The sequence below is a fragment of the Sminthopsis crassicaudata genome, chromosome 6, assembly GCF_048593235.1.
Source record: "Sminthopsis crassicaudata isolate SCR6 chromosome 6, ASM4859323v1, whole genome shotgun sequence".
Lineage (NCBI taxonomy): Eukaryota > Metazoa > Chordata > Mammalia > Dasyuromorphia > Dasyuridae > Sminthopsis > Sminthopsis crassicaudata.
In genome coordinates this window covers 165773803-165783233 of record NC_133622.1, presented here as the reverse complement: position 1 = coordinate 165783233, position 9431 = coordinate 165773803, and positions in this window count along the sequence as shown.

The window sequence follows — 9431 nt, the reverse complement described above, 5'->3', positions numbered from 1 at the left end:
TTTATTGTGCCTGTCTTTTGAATAATTATGTCTGTTTTTATACACACACAAATTAGTGGGATATTTGTATTTTGGTGGTGGTGTCTCAAGGGAACACAGTGTAGTCTTTAGCCCTCTGGGTTCACAAGTCCTCAGAGGTGATCAGACTGGCTCTGGAGAACTGATTCAGAACTAATCAAACTCACTAGAAAAAGATTTTTATAAAACACTGCTAATTTACTATAGTGCATCTTGGGGCAAAATTACCTCCATTGATTATTTCTACAAGATCTTCCTTTAGGATTTGACCAAATTAAGAGAGGAAAAAGTTGATTGTCAACTCTCCAGCTCAGTTGATTGTCAACTCTCCAGCTCAGTTGATTGTAGCTCTCCAGCTCAAATACAAAATTTTAAATTCTTATTCGCTGGTCGGTAGGGGTGGAAGAACTAATTGCTCCATTGAGAACTACCACCATTGATACTACAGTATCTTTCTTTACCTTGGATAAGGTTTAGTACAATTGAGGGACTTACCTTTGATTTTTGTGATGGTCAAGTATTTATAAAGGACAGTTATGCTCCAAACACTATTGGGTACAGGAAAAACCAAGACATTAATTAGCCCCTTATCCTACTCCCCCTCAGAAATTTACCTTATTAGGGTGAAATAGGGCAGCTAGGTGGCTCAGTAGACTCAGGAAGACCTTTCTTGCATTAGTCTGGCCTTAGTAGATACTCATTAATGATGACTTGGGGAAGTCGCTTAACCCTATTTGTTTTAATTTCCTCCTCTGTAAAATGAGCTGGAGAAGGAAATGGCAATCCACTCCAAATGGGAGTTCCTAGAATACCCCAAATGGGGTCACAAAAAACCACACACCACTAAAATGACTGAACAAGAACATACACACACATAGACACAAAAATGTGCATAAAGTACAATTGCCACACAGTAGGGAAGGACCAAGAAAGGCCTCATGTTGGAAGTGGCACTTGAGCTGAACTTTGAAGAAAATTAAAAGATTCTAGGAGTGAGATAGGGAAGGGCATGGGGACTTTTCTGGCATGCAGGACACCTGTGCAAAGATAAGGTGGAATTTACATGACAAACAGCAACAATCTTTTAGTTAGAGCACAAAATTTGTGAAGAGGCCTAGTGGATAATATTTTAAGGTAGGTGGTGAAAGGATTCAAATGGCAAAAAGGAAAGTCTGTATCTGTTTCTAATGACAAGGAGCCACTGGAATTTTTTCGAGCAAAGAAGTGACATGGATGCTTTAAAGACAAAAACCTTCAAGAAAATCCTTTTGGTGGCTGATAGAGGATGGAGACACTGAAGAGAAAATCGATTTGGAGGCTTATTGACAAAAGTCCAGGCCTGAAGGGTTGAGGATCTAGAGTTGGTGGCTATGCAAGTTAAAGGATCAGATTTATAAGAGGACATGGACATAGATTTGGCATTTGACCAGCTATATGGAGGGCCCTATCAAGCACTCTTTAATTCATGATACTGGCTGTTCCAAGGGATTCCTAATTTGGCTCTGGCACGTTAAATTCTATCCCAAATCCCATCTTTTACAGGAAGCCTTTCCCAACTTCTATTATTTTTTAGTGCTTTCTCTATTAATTATTTTTATTTGTCTTGTATGTAGTTCACTTTGTATATTTTTGTTTGCATGATTCCTTCCCCATTAGATTGCAAACTTGAGAGCAGTAATTGTCTTTTGCTTTTTTGTATCCCTATCTCAACACTGCTTGGCTCATAATAGGTTCTTGATAAATGCTTATTGAGTGATGGGGACAAAAGCCCCAGAAAGGAAAATAAGTGGAATTACAAATTGTAGATACCTTTTTCAAATATTTTGAATAAGGAGAGGTAAAGAAAATTAGCTTGTGGGCTTAATGCTTAATGTTTTTGTTTTGCTTTGTTTTAAGGAGAGGAAGACTTGTATATGTTTCTATACTTAGAAATTCCAGAGAAGGAATCCAAAATCCAAAGATAAGGAGACATTGAAAATTAGAAAAAGCAGGAATGATTTTGGGACCAATCTGCTGCAGAAGACCAGCTTATGGGATCAACAATACAAGTAAATGTGTTGATCTTTGCAGGGATAAATGACACCATCATCTGGGTTGGAATAAATGAGGAAAAAATGGAGAGTCATATCAATAACTTCTGAAGCACAAAGGAGGGGAAGAGAAAGCTCATAATAAGTTACCTCTATTTTTAATAAAGATGAAAAGGTATCTTTATCTGTTAGAGGAGAGGGAAAGAATGGGTTTGATGTGATTTAGGAAAGTAACTACTTTTGCTATCAAATGATCCCAGTCGTGAAGAATTCACAATGGCCATTCTCTGGCAAAAGGTAGGTTAATTTAGGAGAAGTTAAAGATAAAGTGGAGGGACAATAGGCACTAAGAATGGTACCTATGAAATAGTTGAGAGAATGTATAGCAAGAAAAGGAGTTTTAGGCATGATGGGGGTTTAAGAGGAGAGATACCACATGGCATGGAGAAGGGGAAAGGAAAAGACACCATGAGGGAGAGTGCCATGGTAGGCAATAATCCCAAACAGGACTCATCAAAGATGGCATGGACCATCGACAGATTTATAGGGGAAATTGAACCTCAAGGGTTTGACATAACTTGGATTTCTTTCTGAACAGCCTCCATAGATCCCCATCAGTGCCCTTCACTGTTTGCTTCAGGGAGTAATTCCATCAATATTTCAGTCTTTCTCTGGCAACCCCATTTAGTTACTCAGCACCTCAACGTTTCCCCATCCTTAATTTTTTCAAGAAATCTTTTGAAAAGTGGATTCAGGGTCCTTAAACAGGAAGGGATCTGGCAGACCAACACTGAAATTTTAGAGGCTAAATCCAGAGACACTTGTTAAGTAGTATCCACAATCTGGGAGTGAAATATGGTGGGAGTGTTACAGAAATAAACTGAAATCAAAGTTTGGTGACATCCCACCAAGGTTGGTATAAAGTTGGTTACCAGGGCACAATCGTGGAGATTAGCACAGGGTCAGTTTGCACCTTACTGGAGTGGGGATTCAGACACAGGGCAGAATTTTGTTGGGGAAAACAATCAGTTTTCCCCCAAATAAATGGGGCTGAAAGTCCTTTGGAGTGTGGGACCATGATCCATTGCAATTCTGAAACTACTTCCTTCTGGTAATGAGTGTATTGTTGACTCATCCTACAGGATCCCAATTTAGAGGGATTCTGAGCTTAAGAGGTGGGCCAGGAGCTGGTTGAAGTGAGTTATCCAGTGAGTTTTGAGTCAGATCCCTGAAGCCTGTCTTTATAGCTGTTTTGTGCTGATCATTTGAAGGTGAACTGATAAAAGCTTAGAAGAAAACAAACCTAACAAGCCGAAGTTAGGGACAAAAAGATGACTGGTTGAAGGGATCTCTAAAGGGAGACCTTCCTCATAATAGACCCTGCAGAAATGTTTAGAGAAGCCTCATCTTGGAGCCCACAAGGTAAAGCAGGAAAAGCTAGAGAGAGAGCACATTTAGAGGCAGAGCCTTAATTCTTGAGAGATGTGGTTGAAGGGATGTAGAGTATTCCAGACAGAGCAGACTTCCATAAAGAGTTAGTTAACTATAATCTCTTTAATAGAATCTATGTTATCTGCTAAGAAAGACCTAGTAGAAACTAGGAAGAAAACCCAGAAGTAACAAAAGTTGAGGGTGGGGTGGACTCTCCAGAGATCTGTTCCAAGAGACCTGCACCAAAAGTTCCCACTTAAGACTAAGATGATTAGAAGTGGGGTGTCATGGAGAGGGGGTGCCAAGCAAAGAAGAGCCAAGATCCCCAAGGAGATTGTTTTGAGAAGCTTGTTATATTTAACTCAAAAGCAACATTCAGAAAGAGGGATCCCCCAAGACTAAGAGATATTCACAAAACCCTGCCTTAACTAGTTCATTCAGTGACTATGGAGCTTTATTTTACGGTTACCTGTCAAGAAGTAGGATGTTGATGTAGAGAGATTAGTCCAAGCCCTACTTGAGGAATATGTGTAAAGTCTCTGCCAGTCTTTTTCTAGACAAGCTAAGTATCCCTCCTCTGAACAGGTTTTAGAAGAGGGGGATTTAATGGCGTTTTCAAGAATCACTTGAGCACAAAATATCAGAACTCTGGCATGTCTGATAATTCTGCTTAATAGTTTCTGCTAGCTTGTGACCAGTAAAAATAGATTTCATAAGATACTGAAGAGCATTCTAGGCCTAAGAGAAGTTTCAATTTGCTTGACAATTGGATTAATAGTCTGAGAGTATTTAAAATGTACCAGAGGAGATAGAGGATATCCCCCTTTTGCCAGTGTCTGTTGTAGGATGGACTATGAGAATTGGAGAATTGGAGGAGTAAGAAGGACAATATAATAGACTGACCAGCAGCCTCTTTTGTGGCTGCATCAGCAAGCCAATTTGCTTGGTTTGTGAAAATAAGTTATAAGAATGCATGTTTGTGCCACACAATACTCAGGACAAAAAATGACTTTTTGCATGGATATAATACAGAATATTCCATAACTTACATCTTCTAAGAAAATTGCACTAAAATCCTTTATCCTAAGTCACACTGCATGAGAATAGCAGCTGGGTCTCACAAACAGTTGCATCATTAGCTAAATGTTCTTAGATTTTGAAAGATTTAAAGACCTTAAACATATTTCTAATAAGATATATGTCTCTAATAACAGGCAGAAGAATAGGCCAATATTCATTTATTCGTGATGGAAAACAGTCATTTACCTAATGACTACACATTCTCAGATAAAGAATAGCAAGATCTTACATACTTGCATCTTGCTCATGCTTTTAAGCTGACCACTTGCCTTGAATATAGACATTTGTTGTAAGAGAGAAAAAGGAACATGCTTTTAATAGGACAAAGACCCTTAGTACTGTTTGATTTCAGGCATGAATTCACAAATGAGGACCACACATGCAATTACAATTCCACCTACAGCCAGACTCAGAAATAACTGGAATCATTCTTATAGAATGAATGGGGAAATCAAGTTAAAAGGGTCTGACCTAGACTAGGATTCAAACTCCCTTTTCCCAGATGAAAAGAAACATCTACCTGTACTGTTTGAGAAGTTCTGTGACATTTCTCTGGAATTGTAAGTTCTCTGACTTGTTAGTACTCATCCACATTTGGATTTAAGCTTGAGAAATAATATTAATGGTATCCCAAGAGATTTTCTTTCAAATGGTCTCATATCAGAGGAGTCGGATATAAAAAAGAAGCTCATAAATCATTGTACATCATCTAAACTATAATATTACTTTAGGTAATGCTTTAAGCAATGAGACCATGATGCACTAAATAAATGTTAAATAATTTGCTGAGTACAGATGGAGAATAGCAGCTAACCAGAAATAAAAATGTCTAGCCAACTTTTGTTAGATGTTTCTTGCATTATTAAGCTGTAGACTTCTTGATACAGCATCTTATCTAAGTAGATGTTCAGTACAATTTTACTCTACGATAAATAACCAGACTTGAGATGAAAGTTATCTCTTTAAATAATGGAAGTTATTTGAAAGTAAAGAACTTTCACTAAATCAGCAGGGGCCCCAGAGAAGGGGAGGTGCATTAGTGAATGGATTTTTTCCTTACCTGCCCTAACCAGTGTAGTGGTGGGTGGGAAGGTTTAGGTAGGCTAAGGAGCAGTCACTTCCTTGCTCATCCAGTGAGGGGGCAAGGGTGGATTATATGGATCTAAAATAAAAAAATGAAATTATGAAAATAACTAGTGTACAGTTTCAACCCTCAATTTCAGATTAACTTGCAAAAATCCTAATCAAAAATTTTTTGAAGTAATAGCGAAATTATCATGTGTATTTTCTTTTCTTTATGGAAATTTCATATTCTATATCGAGCTCATTTCTTAGGGCTGATGATCTTGCTAGAAAGAATGATTCTATTTAGGTTTTTTTTTCTTTCATTTCTTCCAACCAAAAAGGGGGAGGAAAGGGCTTATTGATCCAAAAATAAGATCAACCTAGATAAAGTTTTCACTGCATCTTTCCTTCTTATACATAGTAATAAGACTAGTTTTAGATTTTAAAATCATCCATTTCACAACATAGGTGATGGCTAAATAATTTTGGGCAAAACTTCTCAAAACAAAATTACAGCACATGTCCAACAAGGTTGACAGAAATTTAAAACAAAGCTCATACAATTTTACAAATTGTACAATATTCAACTTAGAAAGCAACATAACACCTTAAATTTATTTCATCTAATTAAAGAAGATACAAACAAGACCAGAGAATTTTGTTTAAATGTTTGTTTAAATCAAATCAAATACAGATTTAAATTTCCAGGAGTAATACTTCAATATTAAAGATTAATGCACACATATTTATAAGATTTTACACTTAGATAAGTTCACAATTTTAGCATACGTTAATAATGATTATTTGCAGATACACTCAGATTAAAGGAACATTTCCAGTACTGTTACCCCAAAGTCAAAGAGATAATGCAATAAATAATGTCAGATAAAATCCTTTATATGGGTGATGATTTGCAGGATAGCATAAGGGAAAACCGATTATTTCATACAATTTAGAATCAGTTTCTCAATTTAAACTCACAAATTTAAAGCTGAATATTTTTGAATGCCAGTTTTTGTTTTTTTCAAAGTGGCCTCCATTTTGAAACTTTTCATCATTCAAATTTGTTCTCTGGGAGTTCCCCAATTTTTAAATGACAGTAGGTCTGAGATGGAGACATAGACCTGAAGTTTTTCAGGATGGTGCCTGTGGGCAAAATAGCAGTGGCTCTGATCCCCCCAAAACCATGTGAATGGCTTATATTCTCCCTCTCCCATGGAGGGAAGGGGAAAAGATCTTAAAGTATTAATTCAGTCACCTGGATTTCCCCAATCCACATGGAAGCAATTTCTGTCTAGAGAGAAATAGTGAAGACTGCTTATATTTCCTATCTAAGGAGACCTGAAAAGACCCCCTTCTACATATATGGAGTCCTGTGAGGAGGATTTTAGGGCTCTGGAGATCAGGAATCTCCCTCTAGAAAGAAACTGACTCTAGTGTCATGGGAGGATGTAGGGGAGCCTACCATTCACTGGAGAACCTGGATTGGGCATACCATCTTATAAGTGGTGACCTTGGCCATTCCATAAGTCCCTTCAGTGAAGAAAATGCTAGAGGCTGTTTTTATCTTATGAAAGCTTAACTTTTAAGAGTTTGAATTACAAATAGAAGGCAAACTGTCACAGAGAAGTGAGATCCTGAGATCCCAAAGAGAAAATGTGCTTTTAAATCCTAGACGGTCAGCTATTATATTAGTTCTTTGTAATGTTGGGGAGCAAAAAACATCCTCATATAGTATTGTTGTTGAAGTGTATAATGATCTCCTGGTTCTGCTCATTTCACTCAGCATCAGTTCATGTAAGTGTCTCCAGGCCTCTCTGTATTCATCCTGCTGGTCATTTCTTACAGAACAATAATATTCCATAACATTCACATACCATAATTTACCCAACCATTCTCCAATTGATGGGGATCCATTCATTTTCCAGTTTCTAGCCACCACAAAAAGGGCTGCCACAAACATTTTGGCACATACAGGTCCCTTTCCCTTCTTTAGTATTTCTTTGGGGTAAAAGGGTTTTTAATAATTAATGATGGAAAGGACAAGTTCCCTTGTGGAACTCAAAATTAACCAGGAGAAAGGGAACATCTCATGAGGTTGGAGTATGCTGGCAGGGTAAATCCTAAAAGGGAGTTAGCACCCTAGAAGAGTTAGTTATAAGGAGAAGAAAGACACCATGAGGCATAGTGGGAGGAGAGAGAAGAGACACAACAAAGCAGAGTGCTATGGCAAACTGATAGAAAAGGGGTTCACCAAAGATGACATGAGACATGAACAGATTTATAGGGGAAATTTAACAATTTTTTTTTGACATAACTCAGATTTTTGACTGATCATTGTTAAGGTCCAGGCTAGCTCCTCTGAAGGGCTCAGAATAAGTCTTTACCTCACGTTTGGGCGCCAAAATGTAAAGTCCTGTCGTCTCTCACTTGTAATCCTTCTCTGGGAGGAAGAAATTGAATAATGAACTAAGAGAGTTCCATGAAATACTGATGGTAATGATGAGATAAAGGGTGCAATCTTCTCTGTTATGTTTTAATAGTCATTAAAAAATCTACTAAGGCATGAAAGGTTTAAAACATAGTTGTAGGGGATACTAATGAAATCATACTTCTATTTAGAATAGAATTATGGTTGAAGAAAACCATATGCAACCAGAGACAGGACTGTGGGAACTGAGCTTGGAACACAACATAGTAATTTTACTGTTTTTATTATTGTTTGCTTGTATTTTGTTTTCTTTCTCATTTTTCTACTTTTTGACCTGATTTTTCTTGTGCAGCATAATTGTGGAAACATGTATAGAAGAATTGCACATGTTTAACATATATTAGATTACTTGCTGTTTAGGGAGAAGGTGGGGGGAAGGGAGGGAAAAATTTGGAATACAAGGTTTTGCAAGGGTGAATATTGAAAATTATCCATGCATGTGTTTTAAAAATTAAAAGCTTTAATTAAAAAAGTTAAATTAAAAAAAAAAGAATAGAATCATGGTTTTATTTATGGATTTTTATTTATTTATTTATGGATTTAGGAAGAGTAATGGATTTAGGAAGAGTAGGGCACAAAGAGAGAAAATCAAGAGCTCATGATCAGATACAGAATTTTCATAGTTCTTGATCAAGGAAGAAAGGCACTTCTGGGTGAAGGTAAGATCAATGATGTTTTTATCCCTTACCATAGCTGAGATAGAGTGGAGGAGTCATGGAAGTTGAATAGATTAAGAATCTAGTTTGTTAAGGTATTTGAGTTTATAAAGAGTAGAATTATCCCAGAAAGCTTTAGTCTTGAAAGCTCTCTCAAGGACTCCTCCTCCTCTTTTTCCTCCTCCTCAAGACTGCCCATTTCTGGCTGAGATGCCCCCCAACTACAGAGATTTGAACATGGAGGCTTGTGTGTCTCCCTGAATGAGGAATGCTGTTTGATGCTAATAATTCTGGGGTTATCAGGGAGAAACTGGTCCTTGCCATAAATCCTTGTATTTTTATAGTTTTAGTCTGATTTATTTATTATTGTCCTAACTCAATTTCCCTAATTGTCCAGACTCAGCCCCGCCTCAGTTTTCCTGCTTTTCTGTTCTGCAAAACCTCCCCGACTTCCTTATCAGAATACCTGATAATCGTAAAAGAACTTAGGTTTAGAATATCAGAATGCCTCTCCCATTCCAAGCTATTGGAATGTCTTATCAAGATGCTGTCTCCCCTAATTATGCTATCTCTCTCTGAAGACCCACTCCAATAGTCTGACTGCTCTTGCCTCTTTAGTCTTTCTAATTCACTGTTCATGAGTTAACATAAACCCTCACC